Source organism: Pipistrellus hanaki (genome assembly GCF_964339955.1).
Source record: "Pipistrellus hanaki genome assembly, chromosome: 3".
In the NCBI taxonomy this organism is placed as follows: domain Eukaryota; kingdom Metazoa; phylum Chordata; class Mammalia; order Chiroptera; family Vespertilionidae; genus Pipistrellus; species Pipistrellus hanaki.
Window position 1 is genome coordinate 2,891,099 of NC_140505.1, and position 16,537 is coordinate 2,907,635.

Sequence of the window (16,537 nt, forward strand, 5' to 3'; positions counted from 1 at the left end):
CCACACCCACCTCTGCTTCCTGAGACCACGCTGTCAGTGAGCCCTCAGTCAGAAGAGGATGTTCATCTCCTCAGTTAGCACAGGTCCTCCTGAAGCAGAGAGCATAAACTGCCCCAGTTCACTCATGGGCTTTACTTTCACTAAACTCTGTGTACTCCCATTGCACAGCCTCTGGGCCCAATTAAATGATTTTTTAAAATTAAAGTTATGTTAACAAAAAGGAAGAAAGGAGAAAATATACCCCCATCCCCTTTTATTTGCAGCTTCAAAGACAGAATGGCACCTTTATGTTGAGGAGCCACGACAATAATAACAAAGATGGAAAGGCAACAGCATCCTTGCATGTGTCTCCTCCTCACCTTCCCTCTTGTCCTTTGTAAGGAAAAAGGAGGCGGCCTTCCCTCCCCTTCCTCTGCTCTCACAGTGCCACCTGGAATTCTGCTTCGCGGAATTACCTGGGGAGTGACACAGAATCTGTACCAGATTCAGGCAGATGACAAAACTGGAGATCAAGTAATAGGCAGATGAGCAATAATTGTGAGCTACTTTCCTAAACAATAAAGGCTTTTGGTGTTGGCCCTGAGAAAGGGTGCAGAGAGCGCCTACAATAGATCAGAGATGTGTTCAGCAATGTTGACAAATGGCGCCTGCTCTGTGAAGCCTTCCCAGGTGGAGTCAGTGGTGCAGGGACTGCTCTTCTCATAAGGAAATGTTCACCCGGTACCCGACTCTCTGAAGGACTTTGAAGGATTGAAGTTACTGACTATTTGAAATAAAGGCCATCTGAAAATTTTGAGATATATGATAATTACATGTCCCATTTATCAACTGTGACATAACAAGCCACTTCAAACTCAAGTGCATGAAACATCAGCCTTTCCTTATTTATGCCCTGACTTCCTGTGGGTTGGGAAGGAAAATGGCTTCAGAGCTGGTGGGCAGCTCTGTGCCTGGGCTGCTCCTGGGAAGGGCTGAATGGCTGGGGCTCTGACCTCCTTGTGGGAGGAATGTCAAAGACATCAAGGCCATCTTCCTAGACCAGTGCCTGGCAAACCATGGCTCTTGACCCACATGCAGCTCTTTAGATCCTTGAGTGTGGCTCTTCCACAAAATGCCACATGTGGGCATGTGATTGAAACTTCATGGCTCATGAGCAGAAGTCGGTTTTCGGCCTGGGCAAATCTATTTTGAAGAAGTGGCATTAGAACACTCAAAGGGCCAAAGATTCACATGTGGCTCACGAGCCGCAGTTTGCAGACCACTGTCCTAGACTACCACGTGGAGGAATAACACTGGCCATGGACAGCTGGTAGGAACACAGCCTGGTGCAGTGTTTTGGATGGAAATACATAGTCAGGATTTCACAGACACTTGTATCTTATTATTCATCAACTCAGTGTTTGTTATTATACTCATGAAGCCCTCAATCCCAAGCAGGAACATATCAGATTATGTTAAGAAGAAGGGGATTGGAGGCAATTTAGGCTTTTACTATTAGGGGAGTAAAAAAGCAAAATTTGTTTGTTATATGGAATACTGATATGTCAGATCTTTAGAACTTAACTTTGATTTAAATAAAGTAGCAGCATAATTTGTGTAAAATCTTTGATTCAGTTCATTGAACCTGTGGAAAAATAAAATAGCATCCTATCTAATAAAGAGAGGATATGCTAATTGACCATCACACCAACACAAAGATGATAGTGCCCACAGCAAATAAAGAGAGAATATGCTAATTACTGCCACACCCTCAAAGATAGTGGCACCCACAGCCACAAGATGGCAGTGCCCAGTCCCCTCAGCCCTGCCAAGGCAGCAGGTGCCCAGCATGGCTGGGCCCTCCCCAGGCGAGTCTGGCTGCTCTGCACGCCTGCCTTTGGAGTCCCCCAATCTCCTCAGCCCCCCAGCCGCCCAGGGCTGGCCCGAGGCACAGGCAAGCCTTGGATAGCAGCTTCCCAGAGCCGCCTGAGGCTCAGGTAATCAGGGCCAGCAGAGGCTTGTGCTGCCGGCAGTGGCAGTAGCAGAGGTGTGGGGTGTCACCTTCCCCTGATTGCAGGTTGCCTTCCACTCCTGAGGGCTCCCAGACTGTGAGAGGGGGCAGGCCAGGCTGAGGGACCCCCTTCCAGGGCATGAATTTTCATGCACCAGGCCTCTAGTGTTAAATAATATTTTAATGCATAAGGACAATTATATATACTGACATATTCTGTGTATTATAAATATTTTTAAATTACTCTATAAAACTAGCTAGAATATTCAGTTTTATTCCTTAAAATTTCTGCATACTAGGTTCTTAAATATGAAGCATTTTTAATATGGTGTGGGCAATCTCTGGTTAAAACAATTTCTTTGTATGTTTTCCCATTGCCATCAAATACACAATGGGCATATAACACGTCTGTCACTATAAATTGGAAAACTGACACCTTGCCATTCTGCTCTTCTCATACTAGCCAGTAATTTTGCTCTGGACAGCTACAGCATACCAAGTCTAAGTCAAACTTGGGCAGAGTGACAGGTTAATTTCACTAACTAGACTTGATGACTAGTTATCCCTCCTGTAACATGATTTATGCACAACCCAAAATCACTAATTAACTTGTCCTTCCCGTCCCCACAATTTTAGTGTTAAAATCTACATCCAAACACTTATAAAATTAAAGAATATTTTGCCAACCTCATGCACCAGGTATGTCACATACTATGCTAATTATTTAATTTTTTTTAGTCACACTGGATTTTGACCCATTCCTGATTTGAACTTTCTTTGCATTGTTCATTATATAGGAGGGAAATATTGATTGGGAAAGCAATGTCGAATAAAATAAGAATATTAGAAAATACTTCCATAAATATTTTTAAATTAGCTATGAAAAAGTGATATAATTCTTAAGTAAAATCCAAATACAACTCATAATTATATTCATAAGAATGAAAAATCATTAGATAATGATGTAATATAACCTAAAGGATAAAGTACCCACAGAAGTAACTAATAGACTTCTCAGTGTATAGCATTGAACACTGAGTAATTAACAATGTGGACTTCACTGGGGGCAGGTGTTTGCATGGAATCAAATCTGCACACACGTGTATTTTCCCATGCTGCAGAAACAGAAAATCCTTACGTTTTGCTGCATTCAGCCTTTTCTTAGAGGAATGATATCATGTTGAGCTCTCTGCTTATCTCTGTTATTCAAGACAATTTTTAAATTGTAGGAACTTTCAAGTTATTGATACTTATTAGTAGATTCATTTACCATTCTATCACTCTTGCAATTTCAGAGATTTTCCTTAAAAGATATTTTCCTATTCAACCTCCCAATATCTTGCATGATATTTAATATATACACACACACCCTTTTCATCCCTTTTTGTCATCTGGAGTTTCAAAATGCCAGCTTGAGGTATGTCCTTTGTACATCAGGAATGAAAACATTTGCCATTCTTTAAAATACCATGTTATCTATAAATCATCTTCCATCAAATTTAAATCCACAGACTACTATTAGCATGATCTCACCACATTTTTTTCCATATTAGTATTTCACAACATAAATCAATGTGCTCGGTGTTCCTTCATGTGATATTAGGGACAAATAACAGGCTTTCAGGTGATTTTTCGTTGTAATTATAACAATAGCTGTACTTCTCCCAATGACTTTTTTCTCAGGCGGTCTATTTTTATCCTGACATTTGTGTCTGCCTGTGAATCCATCCGGGGAGGGAACAGCAGTTTGTCTTGGAGCAGCTCAATTTCGATCTCCAGGTGACAAGCTGATATTTCTCTCCTTTGAAGAAGCTTTTAATATGATGGGTTAAATGTCAAGAAAAAAACTCCCATCATATATTGAACCTTGCAAACCTCATTTTTCTTCATATTTATGACATATTGACATTTGATTTTTTAAAAAAATGTTCTTTCTATAACAGATGTAAAGAGTTGAAAAGAATGCATTTATTTAGGCAGCTTGTATGTTGGTACATATCATTTAGTGCACTGCCAACTATTTTGTAAATATGAAAGAAATCATCAACTTTAAAGCTATTTACTCACTGTAAGCTGTACTAGCAGTTTAAGCAGCAAAAAAAATCTCTAGACTAAAAATTCTACTATAAACTTTTTCATTTTAATTTTGAGTATGGTCTAGTATAATAACATGGAGAGAAAAGTCTTAATAGAGTTGGAAGAAGAAATATCTTGTACTTATTAGATAAAAGAGAAGTAAATTTTAAACAGGAGAGTTGAAAATGGTTTATTGAATGTTACTGACTCTTTAGACACCACAGAACAATGTTTTGGAAACACAAATATTCTTTGATACTTTTTGAGGAAAACACAATAGTATTAGTTTACTACTTACATAAGGCCATTAATTACACAACCATTAAACTTCAGCTACTTACCAAGCCTGAAAGGTGATTTTTTTTTTTATGGCTTTAGAGTATATAGGACTTGAAGTAAGGCCCCTCAAGGTGGGACTCATGACTGTCACCTGGCTTCCACCTGAGGAAGAGACAGATGATTTTAACTTATTATATAAATGCCACAATGGCAGCCTACACTTCTCTATGCTTCTCACCAGCACATGCACGCACACACATACACACACACACACTCACTGGCATGGATATCTGCTCCTTGCTTTTGTAAGGAGAGCCACTATCCATGTGTAGACATTTAAGTGCAAAGTAGATTAAGTTTAATAAAGTTAAAAAGTTCACTTCCTTTCTCATTTGCACTGTTCATATTTCAGGGGCTCAAAAGCCTTTTGTGGCTGCTGGCGACCACATTACACAGCCTTGGACTGAACGTTCTGTTTCTTTGTGTGGAGGCACAGTCTTGAAATACCTTTGAATCTTTCACGCTATCGTCTTAGTATGCATCCAGTGTTTTTTTTTTTTTAAGTTTTTTTTTTTAAATTTTATTGATTTTTTAAGAGAGGAAGGGAGAGAGATAGAGAGCTAGAAACATTAATGAGAGAGAAACATCGACCAGCTGCCTCTTGCACACCCCCTACCAGGGATGTGCCCACAACCAACGTACATGACCTTGACTGGAATCAAAACTGGGACCTTTCAGTCCACAGACCGATGCTCTACCGCTGAGCCAAACCTGTTTCGGCTGCATCCAGTGTATTCATGTCTAGTTACACATGTGTCTCCACAAGAATAGAGCTGTGATGCACAAATGTGTGCGTTTCACAAAATTCAACTTTAAAAGCATCATGGTCACTGTTTGCAATCACGTTCGTGTTCTTGACCATGAACCCATGGAGTAACTGGGCAACTTGCTCACTAGTCACAATTTGAGTAAAAAAAGTTATATTTTCTTTGGGGAAATAAAAGTGAGCATTTATGTTTGGTTAGATACTTTTATGATAAAAAGATACTTAAATCATTCTCAAAATGTTGAAAGGCAAGCTTTTAAAAAGAGTTGTTGCTGTATTGAAACGTTTATCTTTAAATAACTTTTCTTTAGGATGTCTTATTCTGTAATTACATCAGATATCTGACATTTTAAATAATCCTTTGAAAGAATTAGCTTCCCTGATCAGAAAGATTCTTGGTAGTAAAGGCCATAGAGATTTCAAACAGCAGGATATCCTATATAATAAAAGCCTAGTATGCCAAGTGTCTGACCATTTGTTCTACTGCTCTACCAGTCACTATGACGTGCACTGACCACCAGGGGGAAGATGCTCCAACTCATACCATGTTTCCCCGAAAATAAGACATCCTCCGAAAATAAGACCTACTTACAGGTTTCCTTCTGAGTGAAATATAAGGCATCACCCCCAAAATAAGGCCCCCCCCCCAGGCTAAACATGAGAGATTTGGTCCACTGATTCTGAAAGAAATGGAGTCACAAGAAATTCACCAGGAAATTCAGGAATTGGATTGCTATGATGATATTCCAGAAGATGATGACATGATTGTCATTGAATAAATGAGTAAATTCTTGATACTGTAGGATTCACACTTTGTCTGGTTTGTGTTGATAACTACCGTACTACCGTACTGTATACAGATAATAAATTTCCTTTATTTTCATTTAACAATAAATGTGTACCGTATTCTTCTTCATGGAAAAATAAGACATCCCTTGAAAATAAGACCTACTGCATCTTTGGGAGCAAAAATTAATATAAGATACTGTCTTATTTTCGGGGAAACAGGGTAGGTTAGCTTGTTGCTGGGGTTGGGCTGCTGGGGCCAGATGGGCTGGACACACCCTAGAACCTACCCAAGGTCCCTCCCCATCCCTGATCATGCACTGGTGGAGTACCTCAGCCTGGTCTGTGTTCTCTCACAATCTGGGCCCCTTGGGGGATGTTGGAGAGCCAGTTTCAGCCCCATCTCCACAGGCCAAGCCGAGGTACCCCACGGTGCATGAATCTGTGCACTGGGCCTCTAGGTTACTATGTGAAAACACAAGGGGGACAAATTACACAACAGTATGATATACGAGGTGTTATTTTTAATGATTAACTGCTCTAAACAAACGTTATTTTATATAAAGTAATTGTCTATCAAAGTAAGTAACTTGATTGCTGTTAAGAAGAAGCTAAACTGACGTGCACAGAGGTGACTTAAGTTTACACAGGTAGTGACCACAGAGGAAAGATTTAAGCTCATGTCCAGTGAGCTTCAGGTCCTGTGTTTCAAGCCCATAGTGTCCTAGGGAGCTGGCTCTTTCAAAGAAAAAAGAAAGAAAAGGCTGTGGTTTCAGTTCCCTGATCACATGATATTTTCCACTCCTTAGGGACTTTGCATTCCTTTAGTATTCCCTGAAGTCCTCCTCCTTCTTGTTTTAAGTGTTTTTGCATGCCATTCACCTTTCACTCTGCATTTTATATAAAACCTGTCTGAGCCTGGCCCTGAGCAACTTCTCTCTCCTTCCCCCGTGCACACCGTGACACAGGGACACCTGTTCTTACCTCTCTTACACTCAGCCAAGCTCTCATGTTGCTTGTTCCCCTCCAGCCTGCAGGCTCCTCAGGAGCAGGGATCATGTTCACGTTGCTCCCTGTCCATGACTTGCACTTAGCAGTCACTCACTAAACACTGTCAGTGTTTGAGTGGACAAACCAGCCTACCTGCTAGAAATCTACTGAGTTATACTTGCATGTTGTTCTCCTGGGCCATTGCAAACACTCACTGCGGATATTTTTAGCGCTATCACTGGACAAGGGGCCAGCATGCTCCTGCAAACCCCTGATATAAAGACTCAGCTGGCAAATTCCTTTCAGAAGAGATTTGTCTCTCTCAAGGGATTACCATCATGACGGACTCAGAACTGCACCTCTGTGGGATCCTGTCTCCCTCCATTGCCATCTGAGTGGCCGTGACACACGTCACTGAAGCTGTGTACTGCGATTTAATGCTCACAGGAGAGTTTGTCTGAAGATAAGTCCCGAGGATGGCAGTGTCTTTGGTTTTGGCAAAGCAGGGGAGGAAACAAGGGTGGAGAGGTTAGGTAGAACACACTGACAGTGGCAGGAAGTGACCCCTGACAAGTGGGATACAGAAAGAAATAAAACATACACAAGGGCTTGCTTATAAACCTAAATTTCCAATTTTCCTCACTTTGACTTTGCATAGAATAATTTTTGAGTTTTAGATCTCAGAGAACTTATCTCTTTGTGTTTTGTTCATTCTCATAATTGTGTTTCAGCATCTAATAATATTTCTGTTTACAAATTAACCTGCCTTGCTTCCCTCTGCCCCAAACCATGAATTCTGTGTGTTGTTTCTCTGTGCTAGCACTTGCATTTTGAAAGTGATTTGCTTTTTCTAAAATTTTTCCTCAGTTTCCTGGTTAAAGACCTTGTAGCTCCTCCCATATTCTTCAATTACATTAAAATTCAAAATTGTCTTCTTTTTAAAAAAATATATATATTTTATTGATTTTTTAAAGAGGGGAAGAGAGAGGGATAGAGAGTTAGAAACATCAATGAGAGAGAAACATCAATCAGCTGCCTCCTGCACACCGCCTACTGGGGATGTGCCCGCAACCAAGGTACATGCCCTTGATCAGAGTAGAACCCGGGGCCCTTCAGTCCACAGGCCGACCCTCTATCCATTGAGCCAAACCGGTTTCGGCCAAAATTGTCTTTTTGTTCTTCATTTTGTTTTTGTACAAGATATGCCCTACACTTTGGTTAGAGTCCTTCCTCCCATAGCCAGGGGCCATGCCACTGAGTTGTGGGATTTTCTTACTTTCCCAGTCAGCTTCTGAACTTCTGGGTCATTTCTATTATTAACACAGAAGACAGTGTCTTTCACTTCTTACTATTTCCAGCGATATTGGAAAGCTATCTTACCAAGAGTTTTATTACTCATCATCACTGCTTTAATTATGTATTCCTATAATTCTTTTGTGAAGTGATTAAGTATCCTCTTTTCTCATTATTGTTCCTGGTACAACGTCTGAAATCTGCATCAGCTGATTGCTTTCTTCGTCATTACAATTTAAAATCGCCTCTTGACTATGCTCATCCCTCACTGAAATTAGCTCAAAGTCCTCTCCTCGGATTGATGACCCCTCCTCGCCTTGTTCGGTGCCCTCCTTTCCCTGAGAGATAAATAGATAAGTGTCCCATTCCACAGTCATCAAGTCCTGAGATTAGAGGGTAACGCTGGAGGTTATTTAGAGTTGATCCCTAGATTCCAGATGGGAGGGAGGATACTGACACATTTCTAGCCTGATGGTTATTTCCTCAGAAGGAGATTTGGGAACTTCTTACAAGAATAGAGTCATTTCTGTGCTATGATGCCGAGTTACTAAAAGTGAATGTTCAGTTAACAGCTACAAATTCAAGTAAGTTTAAATCACATTACAGCCAATTATCCTTTGCTGGTACGTGCCAAGGGGGAATATTAACCAGTAAATTAGCATGTTCAATGTTTCATCCCTGTACAAATCAAAATCAGGCAGGATGTCTCCTACAAGGAGAAAGAAACAAAGCATGTATCCTTAGCTAACTTTGTAGGATGAGAGATTCAGTGAGGTACCAATTTTTAGACAAAAAATATTTCACCTTTGAAATGATTTTGTGTTTATTTACTGGCAATATTTCAGTGTATGCTAAATGGAGAATATTTTCATAGTTGACACATAATTTTCTAACCAACTTACTTATCTGTCTTATAAGCAAAGACATGGCATATTTACATGCGACTTAGTGACTTAGCAGGAGAGCCTTCTTATTTTAACCATTTCCTTTTAGGGGCTGTGGTCTCAGACTGAAATTGAATATAGGCAAAAAACAATTCATGGGGAAGCATCAAAATTTTGCAGCATAGTCATCAATAATACAAAACGTTCTTTTGGCTGCTTCTTACCACTAAACATTTATTTACCCTTTTCCCTCTTTCTGAAATAGCTAACATCCCTATTCACCTGCCATTTTTTTCAGGCTAAGCTGAATATCACCTTCTCCAGAAAATTAACTCTGATTCTCTCAGCTTGGTTTTGCCAAGCCTTCTGCACCACCACCCAACCTGTCTGGCTAATATAGTCTCTGTTCCCATCTGTGTTGAGGTCAGCATTACTGTGCCAAGGTTCAGGCTTGGAGCCTGAGCTGGGAGCCTGCACTCCCCACTGCTAGGCCTGCCAGGTTGGGTTGGTACATAGCATACTAAGGAATGCGTTGTGTGGGGCCAGAAAGAGAGAGCTTGCCTTTGTTAAGCCTTTGCTAAACCTGGATTATATTATCTCAGGATAAGGAAGGACCATTTCTCTTTCAATCAACTTCTCTAACCTTCCTGGGATAGTACTGGGCCCTCCTCCTAACCAGTCTATTTCTTTTTCCATTTCCAGCATTCTGTGTCCTTATCCAGTCCAATTGTTTCCCCAGGCTAAGAACCTCCCTTTATGGTTGCCATCTTGGCTTCTACTGAACATACTAATACACCCAGCAAAGGAATACCCTTTGATAGTTTTATCTCTTCCTCAATAATCCTAGATAATGACTGGTAATGATCCCCCCCCCCCCCCCCCCCGCCTGATTTGAGGATTAAGTCCTGTGTGGGAGGATGTGTGTGAAAGAGCCTGTGAATGAGCCTGTGAATGCTATAGCTTCCTAGTAAATCGGGCTTAATGGAATGCTCTAAGTTCCTGGTGAAAAAGGCTTATAGTCAGATTCAGAGCCTATTTTATTAGGCTTAATAATGTCTAATTCCCTTTGCTCCTTTTTTTTTTTAAATCAATATCTAGCTATCTATGCTAAAAATGTTACTGATTAATTTATTGGCAATATCAGTGTTCAGCAACAAAAACCTTTCCCAGTGGCAGGTGACACATCCTTGCTAATGCTTCCTGTTTCTCCCTTGGGTACCTCTAGTAATCTCTGATCTGGATAATTTGTCTTTTATCCAGTTTACCAGGCTGGACTCCTCTTTTTGCCTCTCTGAGAGAGGGAAATTTTAGTGGTAGTATGATTGTAAATGACCCTTGGAAAATGGAACTACAACTATCAAGGAAATATGTGAAGCTCACTAGGAACAAACATTCCTGGAGGAAAAACCAAACTGCAACAGGAAACCAAACAGCAAAAACCTGAATAAGCAAAACAAAAAATAATATGAAATTAACATTAGTGTTAGTGAAAACAGGGTGAAATTTAAAAGCTGAATTTGATTTTAGAGTTTGGTCCTTTTCTAAAAATATGTGAACTTTCAATAAGATAGACAAGAGAAAAACATTTCTGCAAAGGTATTAGCGTCCACCATAAGATCAATACAAAGAATTTAAGAGGTTAATAAGAATGCCATAGTGATGTGTAAATGACTGGATCCATTTGAAATTACCTGTGAAAAGATGATTGCAGGGGCTGACCAGCAGATCCTGAGTGAAGGATGAATGGCTTTCTCTGACACAAGGTTTGCTGTGAAAGAGAGGGCGAAGGGACTGCCTGGCTAAAGGAACCAGGCAGCCTTGATTGCCTGCCTCATTAGCCTTGTATTGTAGCAGCAGTTTGAGATAAAGTTTATCTTTTAGATATAATCAGTGGGGTAAATAATAGGGTGAGGATATATATGTTTGTTGTGTCCTTTAACTAAGGGCACCTAAAGATTAAACATAACGATTCTAGAAACCACATGGGACTGCATGTGGACAGACTTGTTTGGAAAGGTCAAGGAATAATTAGGGTGCCGCCTTCAGCACTCCCCTAAGTCAGAATTCCAATAAGCAGGGTGAGTGGCCTTCCACACACTTCCCTTTTCTTGGAATGTCCTCTTTACAAGCTTTCCAACCAAGTCTCTTGTGCTTCCAAACAGTTGATTAAGAAAAGGTTTCCAGGAATAAATCCTGGAAAATAATACAATTATAAAAAAAACTAGAGGCCCGGTGCATGAAATTTGTGCACGGGTAGGGTCCTTAGCTACTGCCGGCTACTGGCCTGGGCCTCCCTTCCCCAAGCCGCCTGTCAACACCTGCCATTTTTCAGGCTACTCCTGGTGGTCAGTGCACATCTAACCCCTGGTTGGTCAAACTCCTGCTGGTGGGGACAATTTGCATATTATCCTTTTATTATATAGGATATAAGGTTATGAGCAATGATTACTAACTTGATTATCATTTCTGAGAATAGAGTCAGTGGAATTGGAACAAGTAGAAAAACCTATTTAGAAAAAAATGAGGCTTAATCTGAAATTTTAAAGATGCATAGGATTAACTGGATGGATTATAGGCTATATTGTTGTATTCCACATAAGAGATAACAGGAATAAATTTAAGTATAGTTAATTTGGCATAATGTAATTTGATTTTATAAGAACTTCCTCTAAAGATGTTATTAGAGAAAAATATGTCTCATCTTTCCCCGTTGCTGGTGCGAGTGGGGTCCTTGGGGGGCCCCTGGAATGAGGATTTCGGGAGGTTCCTATGGGAGGAGGAGCTATGGGAGAAGCTTTATTCCTCTGGAATTTCACCCCTGGGTTCCCGAAGCCCCATCCCCTTAGTCCAGTCATAGAAGTGCAGCTGGGGTTTCAGCAGAGCTAGAGGAAAGCCAGTTCCAGAGTTCCCATTCCATGGGGGAGCCGGGTCCAGTTCAGCATCAGGCTAGGTCCAGTCCATTAACCCAGTGGTGGGCAAAAGGTGGCTCAAGAGCCACATGCGGCTCTTTGGCCCCTTGAGTGTGGCTCGTCCACAAAATACCACGTGCGGGCACGCACGTACAGTGAGATTGGAACTTCGTGGCCCATGCGCAGAAGTCAGTTTTCAGCCTGGGTGAGTCTATTTTGAAGAAGTGGTTCTAACACTGAGCCACACTCAAGGGGCCAAAGAGCCATGGTTTTCCCATCACTGCATTAGCTCATTGCTTGGAGGGTCCTCATGGCCATGGCAAATGCAGGGAAGCAGAGTGAGAGAGCCTCACAAGCCCAGTTTGCTCATACATTTCCCAAGAGTGCAAACTCCTTTGTTTATGGCGTATGTGTCACAAATCTCTGCACCTTGCAGAGTCCACACTCATTCTGGTCGGCCATCTCTGCCCCCAGGGGTGATTGGCAGGTGATCATGTTTCCTATGTCATCCCTGCTTTGCTGGGCATGTGTCTACCTTCCCTCTGTCCAGTCCTCTCTCCCAGTGTTTTGCAAGGAACATGCCTATAATGTCTGGCCTTCCCTCTGCTCCTTTCCTGTTATTATAATAGTAATTAGCTAATTACAATGGCATTAGAGGGTTTCACGTTTTTGGAACGTATTGCTTAGAATAGTTACCTCAAAGGGTGATTTTCATTATTTATATAAATGCTGTTATGGATTAAGGCAAGCAAAAAAAATAATTCTTTTTTTTTTTTTAATACACTCCCATTTTTTTCACATTAAATTTATTGGGGTGACACTGGTTAATAAAATCACATAGGTTTCAAGTGCACCATTCTATGATACATCATCGGTATATTGCATTGCATGGCCACCATCCTCTCATTTTAATCCGGGTTTTGATTATCCCTCACTAAGAAAATAACTATATTCATTAGTGCATTTTATACATCTTTTAAAAAATACTTTTTAATAAAATACATAGCCAAACAAATGTTCACATTTTGTGTATAGATTATTGGGTTTTGGAGTGAAATACAAGTGGCAGTCTATTTTTAAAAATCACTCACCTCTTGACTGTATCACGGGTTCTTTCCTTTAATTAAGAAGCTCACTAGGCACTTTGTTACGCTGGCCCCTAACCAGGTCCCTAAGGTCTCTGAACTGCTTGTTTTGCACAGGAGGGGAGTCACTTAATATCAGCTTATTAGACAACCGAGCAGTGTGGAAACCCCCACCGGACCTTTCAATAAGGCTTAATCCACCAGGTGAGACCTGAAGGAAGCTGCAATTAGACTTACTTTATTTCTTCAATGGAGGTGCTGAGTTTCAAAATATTAAAGTGCTATTTGCATATAATGATGACAGAATCGGACGCACTGTGGCAGCCATAGGTCAGAACGCACCGCTCCCATCCTGGAAGTCAGCGCTGCACTGTGTTGAATTAACAAGTGTCAATGTGCCTCAGAATCACCACTAGGAATTTTGCCTGACCCAATATTGCCATGTCAGTGGGAGGAACAGGATAATTATATGTATTACCCTGGAAGTGATTGAACTTGGACTTGTTTTAACTGTTACTTATCAGAACTGAACTGACATTTCTCTTTAAAAAAAATATAATTTGTATGTCCATATAAATGTATAAGTAGAAAAATGCTAATACATGATAATATATGAAGGTAGTAAAATTCATCATCTATCAGATATTCTGCTACTCGGTACAGTTTCTCTCTTCATTCATTAGGCTTTTAAATGGAAACTGTGGAGGCAAATACAAATTAAAATAATGACAGGCTTAATTCTCCCAGTGGACAGTGAAAGAAGAGACTGTCCCCTGTCCTAGTTCTTAAAGCATTTACTTCAGAAAATTTGCAATTGTAAGTTCTTTCTCTGTCTCTTTAAAATGTATGTAAATATTTTAAAAACCTAAATTAATAAGCCTTCAGCCAACTTTACAACCCAGGATGTCTCTCTCAAGGAACTAGCAACCATCTCTTTTAAAAAATATATATATATATTTATTGATTTCAGAGAGGGAGAGGGAGAAGGAGATACTAGTAGAAATATCAATGAGAGAATCACTGATTGGCTGCTTCTTGCACACTCCCTACTCGGGATGGAGCCCACAACTCCACAAACCTAGACATGTGCCCTTGACTGGAATTGAACATGGGACTCTTTAACCCATAGGCAGATGCTCTATCCACTGAGCCAAACCTGCTAGGGTCCAACAACCCTCTATCTAAGATGTAGATGTTAGGAGGAATTTGTCTGTGGGAAGGTAGAGACTAACTTTATGGGTACCTCACTCCAGGTCATAAAACTATCCCCTTCATTAAGATATCAGAAAACTGTTTTTTCTTAAAGTCAATTAGCTCACACAGATGACCACCCCAACCACGTGAGGGTGAAATCATGTCATCTTTCTACTGAGGACACGTTGATCTTGAGAACATGTGTGTAATGGGCTGCATCCGCTGGGCGGTGTAGAAGGTGTGATCTCTCTGTCTTTGCAGTCTCGGACCGCATTGGGTACCAATTTGTAAACCCCACCAGCATCTAGGAGGGTTCCTGCTTCACATCTGGTTTCATGCATGTTCTGTCATAAAATTGGTGTCTTTCTTTACCTCTTTTGTAGAATGATTTTTTAAATTTTTTATTTGGGAGGAGATTTTGTTTTTTAACTATTTTCCCAACGCAAATAACAGGCACCACTCTAGTTCTTAATGGAGAAAGGGGGAGCATTTCAAAGATCAGATGGCTAAGAGATTCTCCTAGGTGACTGGTGAGCCTGAACTAAAAAATAACTAAATAGGACAGGCAAGGCAAGGTTTCCATTTTAATATAGAAAGTGGGAAGTTACCTACACAGGTGGCTGGTTTGTGACACACATTGGACAGCCCTGTCCTTCAACTACATTATCCTCCAATGTAGCCACTGCCCGTTACGTAATGTGTCAGATCTGGATAAACTACGCACCCATAGGCAGATCCTATACAATGCATTCTGGTTTAAATGTTATCTTTTGTAAAATCTTTATTGTGGTATGATGCACCTACATAAAGTGTACAACATATAAATGTACAACCCAGAGAATTATCAAAGCTACTGCGAATGCTGTCCTACCTCAGGTCAGACAACAGAACATTCTCCAACCCTCCCAGCCACGCTGGACCCCCTGCCATAGCAAGGTGCGCTCTCCTCTCCATTTCTGACTCCTGAGACCATACGACATTGTGTTGGTCTGTTTCAAAGTTTATGTAACCAGAATCATACAGAGCACATCCTTTTGTGCTGGCTGCTTTCGCTCAGGTTATCTTTGTGAGATTATGTTTGTGAGCATCCAGCTGCAGTTCCACCCTTGGATTCCTGTGTAGGATTTCATTATATGGACTCAGACAAGTTGTTCATTTCGCTGTTGATGTTATTTTTTTTCAGTTTGGGGAGGTTGTAATGAAACTGCAATAAAGGTTTTCCAAATGCCTCTTGGTGCACACATACATGCAGTGCTGTTCGATGTATCCCAGGAGAGGAACCATCGGGTCACAGATCAACTTTAACAACTAGTGTTTTGGGATGTGGCTGTACCAGTTTGCCAACTCCACTGCATTTAGGAGAGTTCCTACTTCTCATGCTCATCAAAGCTGAATTGTAAATCTCTTTGTGGTTTTAGCCATTCCAATGCATCTGGAGAGTCTTGTCTCCTGGAGGTGTTATTTCAGTTACTTATGACGGGAGAGCACCTTTTTATATGTTTCATAAACATTTCTTTCCTTCCTGTGAGATGACATCCTTTTTTGCCCATTTTATGACTGAGTTGTAGATCTAATATTGATTGAAGGAATGACATATATTCTGGATATGTAAGTCATTTGTTGGTTATATACATTGTGTCTTTTCTCATTACATTATTTGATTTGTATTTTTGTAATGGTATCTTTTGCTGAATACAATTTAAAATTTGTACTGTGTTCTAATTTATTAATCTTTCATTTTATGGCTAATATACATATATGCATTTACATATACATTATTTAGGCTTTGTTAATTCAATAATTGTATATTTAAGATTTAACCATATGCATTTTAATTCTTGTGTGTGCCCATGAAATGATATCTTTATAAAATGTAACTTTGTAATTGCTGTTGCTGATTAAATAAAAATGGTCTTTATACAGGGATCTTAACGGCCAAGAACATATTCGAGCTCCCTGAGTAGTTCTAGTATGTTATCTGTAGATTCTGATATATTATTTACCTTTAAAATATATAATTTTACTAGAGGCCTGGTGCACAAAATTCATGTACGGGAGGGTCCCTCAGCTCAGTGTGCACCCTTTCCAATATGGGACCTCTCGGGAGATGTCCAACTGCCAATGACATGGCTTTGAGGTATTTCAGCCTATCCCTCCACTGTTATTTTTTCTTTAAGGATTTTCCCATTGAATTTTTCATGTACATTTTAGAGTCAATTTGTCTA